Raw genomic sequence first — 9,291 nt, forward strand, 5'->3', positions numbered from 1 at the left:
CACGGCTTTAATCCCTTCTAATCGCTCGCGAAGGTGCAAACAGCCCAGAAACAGAAGTCTGGAAGCACTATTATTTATTTTGATTTCCAGCTTAAGATGTCCACAACTGCTAAATAAGGTGAAGCAATAAAAAAAATAAAAATTATAATTTTCATCCAGACTTCAATCTCCAATGTTAAAAGGACACTGAAACACCTCTAAAGCATTTCTTCTTTTTGCATGGAGAGGAGGTCCCTGGGTTGACAGCACCAGGGACCAAAAGCATTACTCTGCCCACTAAACTCCCAAATGCGGTTTCATATGCTGTTGTAAAAGCTTTCTAGCACTTTCAGAAAAGTTGCAGGGATGTACGTTACCATGGCGGTCCCACCTTCGGCAAAGGCTGATCAGATGCCACCTATAAAGGCAAGTTCTTTTCCCAATTTTACGAGCAGGAAAACAAATAGGCACACTAAGGACTGACACCGATTATAATTTCATCAGGAAGGATTAGTTATGTGTGAAAACACTTGCTCAAACTGATGGGACCTTCTTGCGCTGAGCTCTCCAAAATCTGCCTGGTGGATGCTACACAGCGTATTTTACCAGTGCAGCACTCCTGTTCCTACCAACCAAAAAACAGCATCAAAATGTTGACTAGATTTTTACCGCAATACTGCAAGGATAATTGCCTGTGCCCACCACATCAAGCCATTGTCATCTGCCTGCTTTATGCCAAGATTTCCACCACTGCTTCTCTTTTAATTTCATCACATATATATTATGATACAGCAACTGGAAAGGACAAAATGGGGAAAATGTACTGGGGGACCTGTATCATACAGCTACCCCCCCAAAAAAGCAGAAATTAATACAAGAAGCTTTACCAATGGTTCTTACCCCCCAGGCCTTTGTACCAAATTATTTTCTCTGGGTACTTCTTCCTTTTTTCTCCCTTCACACACACATAAACACTCTTTCTTTACCCAGTTCATTCTATTTTGAGGGTAAATAGTTGCTTCTTAACTATAATGTAGGTACTGGACTTGACAAGCAATTAAAGCAAACAATTTCCACTCATCTAACTTTGCCAAATTAGTCATCTGCCATCTGCTCTATCATCTGGCTCTCCTTGAGGTCTTGCTGTGAATCTGGAAGCGCTCGCTCCGACAAGGAGGCAGCAGATAAGCCTCCAAGCTGGCGGGGAACCCGAGGGACAGAGGTGGCACGTGGCCCCACGCTGCTCATCACCACCTCCATCGGGCCAGCTCTGAGGAGGTGTTTGCTGGCTCCACTGGTCAAATTAGCAAATTACCGGCAAGCAAGTTGTGACACAACACATTTAAAGATTTCTTTTACAGCCGTTTATACAGCATGGTAGCTTAGGAGGAGTGTGAGATTTTCTTACTGGATGCAGAATGCAAAAAATAACTTTATTGAAATGCGTTCAGTATTTACAATTTAGTTTCCAATGAAGCACGTAACCTAAACAAGCAATTTTTAGACATTATCTAAGAAAGATTTAAGTGGTCTCTTGTTCCAACACCCAGCTTAGTTCAGGTAAGGCCTCATTCAGAGACAGTGAAAAGATTTTCAAATAGCTCTGAAATACAGCACCAGTCTCCTCTGCCCTCCAACTCCTGAGCACTGACTGGACCACTCCCTTTTACCAGGTTTCTAGTTTGGGCTCTTTACTGGGTCTACCAGTCTGAACCATAATATCACAGCACCCTTTGTCCAGCTGACCATTTCCCCAAGGAAATGCAATACCACTCCAGAGGGCAGGTTAGCCCACGCAAACGTTACTGTTGCTCCGAGCCATCGTGCGCAGGAATAGCTCTCCCTGTTCTTCGTGAAGACCACTAGAGATCTCCTACTCCTACACCAGTCTCCGGTTCAGCCACTAGAATGCGGGACCCAAAATTAAGCTTGTCAATTTAACTTCAAATGGCAAGAACCAAAATCCTTCCCCACAGTAGCAAAGTACAGACCATCACTAATGTCTTCTATGATTAGTAAGTCTGCAGATAAACAATCATGAGTAATACAAGGCCACGTGTTCTCGGGCAATAAAGTGCCAACCTGAAGGCCTAAGAACTTGCAAATATTGCTCTCCCCATTTTCCAGCCCTCACCCTTCCCAAGGTTTTGGGTTGTTTTCTCAATGCTAGGGGAAGGAGAGCGGGGAAGGTGACAGTGCATACACCACAAGCACCAGATGAACCCTTACAGATGTGGGATGAGGGAGCAGAGGGGAACGAGGATCTTGAACTGGGTTTTTGTACGTTCAACACAAATCCATTTAGAAAGGGATGCCAACAACATCTGCTACAAGGCTGGCCCAAAATTGTTTCCCAGCTCACAAACCAGGCTGCTTTGCTGGGGACACAAAGGGCTCCTTCCCCGCCACAGTGCTCTGCTGGGGGTCCAAGGGGACTCAGCTTGCACAGACCATTGCTGGGGCGCTGCGGCGGTGGCCGCCTTCTCCAGCAGCTCCTGCCACTCCCCCAGCTCCGCGACGGCTAGAGTAGGCCTTTGTCTGACTGCCCTTTTTTTTTTCCCCCCAGAGGGCCCCTGAATACCGCAAGCATTCACTCAACTTAAATGCATTTTAATTAACATTGTACAAACACACCGAGTTTGCGCGTGCACAAGGGAGCGCATTCATTCGGCTTCTGCCTGATTCACAGCCCGAGAAATCCAGCGGGAGAGCTGGCAGCCACTGCAATGGGAACGGGATAGCGGTCCTCACCGCCTCTAAGATATTTAAAAAACACCTGGAAGACGCACACGAGCCCTTAGATCCTACTTGCTAGTATTTAAGCACCGTTTATGTAAAAGATACAGCTCAGATAGGGGAGGTGGGACGGGTGCTTTTATATCTGTGAATGGAACTGCAGGTAATTAGTCAGCACTGAAGCACACAGCAACCGCCGCAGCGTTGCAGGGTAAGCACGAGGCACCTGTGACTAAAGAAAAAGGTATTTCCCCAAGATCTCCCATAGAAATTTTTCTCGCATTATGTTAGTAATTATCACACAACCCAAACACCACCTAACAAAATGATTAAAATAGCTACGAAATTTAAACACAAGGAATTGGACTGCTTCAGAGAGAACCTCCCCAAATTCTGGCAACGCTGCAAGACAAAACTGCAGAGGGGCTTCAACAATAAGACCCTGGAAAAGCATTTGGGAAATAAAGAAAACCAGTAACATCTCACAAGCAGCACCCAAGACAGCCATGCCGGGGCTCAGGTGTCCCCATCAATCCGGAAAGAGCACATCCAAAATTTCAGAGCTGCTTTGGCCAAGTGATTCAAGGTGACTGTGCAATACAGGAGAACGTGACTGAAGAAACTACCTCATTTAGCCGCTATGCATAGGTCTATTAAATTGAAGGCGCACGCAGTTTTATTTTTCACTGATGAAAATAACAGGCTCTCAAGCAACGCGATAACCTTGTCAAGCAGACAGGAGAATTCAGCCCATGTAAGACAGCTGAAATGGTAATTATTTAAACTTGGAAGTACTGCAGATGAGAGGACTGGCAATGAAGTTGCAGGGAGAGGCAGGGGCTGTGCCAAGGCTGGACACAGCACTTTGTTTGAAGCCAAAACACGCTAGACCTGAGAACAGGGATCATGTCCTGGGGTCTGAGGTGGTTGTATGTGTTAGATTAATTCTTTTACGATGTTAAAATGTTCTCTTACACAAGCCTTCCTTAAACCAATGGCTGTATTTTCGTAATTCCCCACAGCTAAACTAAATAATAAAACTCATATGCTATTAAACCGAGTGGAGGTGTAAGCGAAGGGCAAAGTCTCACCTCTTCAAACCCACATGTTTGAGCCTAGACCCAGATTGCACAATTTAAATTAAACGTTATAAAAATAAAAAGCTGAATAGGACTCGGAGTACCAAATTCTTCCAAGACTACTGAGGGCTTCAGTTCTGGTGAACAGCAGCGCTGTGGTGATTTTGGGGTATGGTCATGCCATATAAAAAACCTACCTCTATCACTCAGATGTTTCTCTCATCGTTAAGAAAGCAAAGGGATTACTTTTTAACCTGAGACTGCTGTCATAAGCTGCTATTAAATCGGCACAAGAGGGGCAGAGGCAGGACTTGCACCTGAACAGATAACCCACTGCATGTGAGCAGGATATCCAGCGCAAATGCCTGCAGTGCTGAGGCTTCTCTCTTTTGTACCTGGGAGGAGAGGACTGCTCGTCCCAGAAGACTGCCCGTCCCAGTCAGATGTGCTTCTCAGTTTGCCTCATTTAAAAATGAACGAGCCAGAGGCCGAAATCACAGACTGACTTGCCCCTCCTCGTGCAATTCCTAACGGAGCTTTTGGGAACTGTTTCACTTCCCAAGGCTGCAAGGAGGGGGAGTCAAAGTTGCTGTGAAATTGCTCCTCAAATGCATTTCCTCTACCGCCAAGTCTGGCAAAGCAACTTCAAAATCACTAATTGTTTTCCTTGTCCAACCTATCACTGAGTTGCACTAACCTAAGACACATTTATTTGTTATTTTTTGTTTCATGTACTTCCAGAAATCGTCCCAAAAGGTAAATTCTAAGTAATCGCACTTGTCAAAATCATGTATTATGAAATCTTTACAGATCGGCTTGCTCAGATATGCTCCCTGTTAGTATATTCTGTTGAGTTTTTTAAAATGCACTCTATATATATTTTATAAATGTTTGGGTTTATTCCTGCCTCCACACCCCAGAGACTGCCCTTAAACTTCTGTCCATTGATTGTGATGGTATCAATTTGTAAAGGTCAACAGAAAGCTTCTCTGACAGCTGAACTCAGAAAGCAATTTTTAAATGAGTTGTTTCTCTTCCTCTACGAAGCAAGATGCCAACAAAATCAAAACCCAAGGTCTTTATTTCACTGGCCTGACCAGTGGCTTTGATAGGCTTTGGATCTCTGATGGCCACCGAACACTCCTTGGAAATCTGAGCTTGTCTGAAGGTCTTAAAAAATAATAACACGCGAAAAAGCAGGTTTATGAAGAGAAAGAAAGGTTTATGAAAGGAAAACATTAATTTGCTGCTGCTCCTCTGAAAGCTTTTGCAAACCTCAAGTAACAGAGGATCCCAGGGATCCCCACACAAATGTTACGGCTGTGTGGGTTTGACCTCATACTAGAATAACTTGCATTTTGCAGTAAAAAAATCCCACAACCAGTCGAGAAACAGATTAGGCTAACTTGTTTTGATGCCTGCTTCAGATTTCTACTGAGAGAACAGGTTATTTTGATGGGGCTGAGATCAAAAGCCTTTTCTGCCCTTTCCTCCCCCATCTCACAGTTTACTGAGTGTCTCAAATTCAAAACCATTGAAAGTAGGACTGCACAATTTATGACACTGTTACACGTGAAGAAAACCTGCCATAAATCAAAGAAAACAGTTACATAAATGAGAATAAAAGTGCAGGGAAATGTCACAAGACAGCAATAAAGTATCTTCCAAATGGTAAATCCCAGGAGCAGAGGCACCATTAGTTCCGAATCCTCCACTCAGCAACAGAAGGACTGGTTTATCACTGGAATAATCACGACTGGAGCTTGCCTCCCTCAATAACTGCAGATTCAGGCAAAACCAAACACCCTTGGCAGAGAACTGCGGAAGGCAGGAGGAGGTGAAGACAGTGAATGCACGTCTGTGCTCACACGGTCACCCAAAATGGTCAGAGGTAACCCTGGGATGCTGCTAACTCTATGTGGAACACAAGAGCACATCATACATTCACACATGCACATGTGTAGAGAGAGATATATAAAATGTTTGGTCTTTTTGCAGCCTGGGTGCCTATTTTGTCAGCCCCTTTTCACTGAAATAGAGAAACCGTTGAGGGCTGATTCTTGCTTTATTGTTGAGAAATGCCCACACCAGGTCAGGCCAGGTCTCCTCTGCAGACATTCCAACAAAAGCTGCTTTAGCAAAAACCAGCAACACAGAACAGGCACTGCCCAAATCCACCAGCCAGACCTCCCCCAGGGATCAAGTCGGCTAAGAGGAACACAGCAGTCCTGGGGGGCTCTTAAGAGACTCCGGCAGAGCAGGGTGAGGGATTTAACCCCAAAAAAGGGCCATAAAGCCTTTCACCGACTTTCCAGACCCCAGTTCAGGCAGCTGTCTGATACTCGGTCATTTTTCTGCACATGCTGCCAGCAGAAGGACAGGTGTGTAAGAGCAAAATGCCGAGGAATGCGTTGGGATGAAGGAAAGGCGATGCCTTGTGAAACACCGAAAACAGTGCCAGCAGCACCAGGAGGATCCATGGACAGAGTAAAGCTACATCTGGTAGCATACAGAGAGGATGGCAGGAGAAAATCTCTCTGAGACCAAGCACAGTGCACAAGACTCCCACTCCAACCACCTGTGATGTTTCTCCAAGGGCCTCTCTTTCCACACTGCTCGCTCCAGTGAGGCTACAGGTGAGCAATCCAGAGCAACCACCAACCTGTGCTGGTGCTTATTTCCCACGTCTGTGTACAAACCATCAACCTGGAAAATTCCCAAGACCATTCCTGACCTCCTAAGAGGATGTTTACATGCACCTTTATATTGCAAATGGTAACCATTAGCTCACTGTTAAAAAAACATCTGAGGGATGTGCCAAAATAATCTGATTTCTGGTTCTTAACCCAAGGCAAGGGGGACAAAAAGGAAAGACACAGCAGATGGCTGGTTGCTTTTTTCCAAGACGTGGATGACATATTCCCACAGACCAAAAGCAGCTTCCACATTCCTGCCTCTCACACAGAAATGACAGTGTTTCTGCCTGAAGACCTCCCTACCTGATTTCATTTTCATCAACAAACACCGAGAAAGGCGGATGAATGACAGGCGCCTCGCTCCTTGTCACCGGGTAGGAAGCAACGGGCACGTTATTAGCAGATTTATTAAAAAGAAAAGGCTAAGAAGCAATTTTCCCAACACGAGCCCTCCGCGAGGAGGCTGCTCCTGAGGTCCCCGTTTCATTAATCCCTTCCTCTTACTCCCTCCGCCCGATGATTCGGTTGAGTAGAACCTGGGAAACAGGAGGGAGGGGAAGCCCCGGGGAGGCACGGGGCACCCGGCATGTGATCCCGGACAAACCTTGTGCCGAGGGCTTTAGCCGCGCGCTTAAGTGATGCAGGAGCACGTGCGGCCGAAGTGGCTCAGTGCAAATTTACCCACTGCAAAATGTCCTTGAAGCCGCCTGCCTGTGACGGGTAAACGGCAGCGAAGGTCAGCGAAGCTAATTTGATGGTAACGAGCCTGGCTCAGCACCACTCGCTGATGCGGTGGCCCCATCCTTAAAAAAAAGGCTCACACCCACCCCAAAACCACGTCTCGCAGGGTGCAGAGAAGTTCCCGGGAGAAGGGTTCCCTTGTTTTTCCCTCCTTAATGCTGTGCTTTCTAAATGCATTCGCTTTTTATTACAACCACACACAAAAAAAGCGCAAGCCAGCTAGGACTGCTAGGAACAGCTTAATTAATAACAATTAGCCGCAGCACAATTGTGATTCAGGTGGCGTTTTGGAGCATGAAGGAGAAACTTGACACTTTTGCTTGTGTGCATGGACATAAGAAATTCCAGGCAAAGTTAATGGAAACTGAGCGGCTGAGCGACGCCGAAATTCAAATGTACTGTAAAATTACTAAATGATTTCAATGTCACGGGAAGGCGTCGCGCTACTTCCAGGATTATTAGCCCTTGCAGAGATTTAATAATATTTGGTCAAACACCCCAGGAGCACATATCTGGGATATTATAAAAATCACTGGAATAATATAAAATATTTTCACATTTTAGAACGGGGGGAAATCCCTGCTTACAGTAAAGGGGAGATGACAGCTCTGTAAAGACCCCTGATAGGGTGAGATGCCAGTGGGTCGGGGGGGGCACATATGGGGTCAGCCCTGTGCTCCCCAAACCCACACAGTCCCTGCCTGGCAGCAGGTGCCTCAGCAGGGGCCTGCCGGTCCCCTGCTCGTCGAGGAGAAGGGGAAGGACACTTTATGAAATTGCAGTTGTCTAAAGTGGTTGAAACACCTGCCAGTCACGGCGGGTTTGTTGGCCGCACTCTGCGCAAGGAGGGCCACATCTGAGGGCCTGCGCCTTAATTAGCGTCACCGCAGTCAGATGCAATTCATGTTTAAATATACAGGGGGGATATGAAGACAGACCCAGCAACTACTCTAAAACAAGAAGAAAAAGGCTTCAAAGCTTATTTTACTGGAGAATAAGGGAAATTCTTAGCTGGAGAATGAGCAGACCATGCTATTAAGAGAGCATACTACCTGGCTTCTGGAAAGACAGCAACGGCTGCATCTTATTAAAAATAAAATAAATAAAACAACAAAAAGAGATAAAGTGACCCTACAGGATCAAGTTCTGAAAGCATGAAAAAGAAACATGCATCCAGCCTGCATGCTAAACATGAGCACACAAAGGGCATTTGTGCAAGGCAAGCTAGGCAGTTCCAGGCATGCCTGGGAAACTCAGCGTGGACACTGTACATGCATGCTTAGATTGGTTTTCTGAAGGTTTCTCATAGCTTTTCATGGAGCCATTGCCCTGACCATGGGGAAATAAATGTTCCACAGGCAGTAAAGCACGTGTATTTTCTGGCAAAAGACAACACACCATAGCCAGCTCGCAGGCAGAGGGAACCCCAGGTGGCAATGCCTGGAGGTTGTTGTGATACACGTGCGATGCAGCTAGAAAACCATGCGCTTCAGGCTTCTCGCCAACAGTAAAAATGGCATCTTCTAAAGCATGGAGACCAAGAATGCACAGGCTAAAACCAGAAATGAAAGAGGGAAGCTTCTGCCCCCAAACCATGCAACAAATCTGACCTCAGCAGAGCACTACCTCCTGGGGGAAAGCTCATGTTACATGCTCAGTAACGTATGTCTTCCTTATAATTTAAAAAAATCTAAGCCATATTGTTGTAAAAACATCATTTTGCCATGATGAATTCCCAGCAAGCCTAAGTTTGACACAATACATTATCAAGAGAACTGGTTGGGCATCAGTTTCATTCCCACTGGAAGTGCTGGACCACAAAAAGCAGTGTTTGATAAACAGCTTTGGATCCTACTGGTACCTGCACCAGGGTTAAAGGTTTGTAGCTCTTCACACTCAAGAACAGCAGACAGTAGAAGAAAAAAATACCTTAGAGATCATTTGAACTTAGAGAAAACTTAAGCAAGCCTCTCACACACCCTTTAAACTCAAATCAGGACTTTCTGTAAACACTCTACTTGCATGGCTGGGCTGTAGTCATTAATGCAGGTAACATTCCT

This window comes from Apaloderma vittatum, unplaced genomic scaffold, assembly GCF_000703405.1.
Source record: "Apaloderma vittatum isolate BGI_N311 unplaced genomic scaffold, ASM70340v1 scaffold81, whole genome shotgun sequence".
Taxonomy (NCBI): Eukaryota; Metazoa; Chordata; class Aves; order Trogoniformes; family Trogonidae; genus Apaloderma; species Apaloderma vittatum.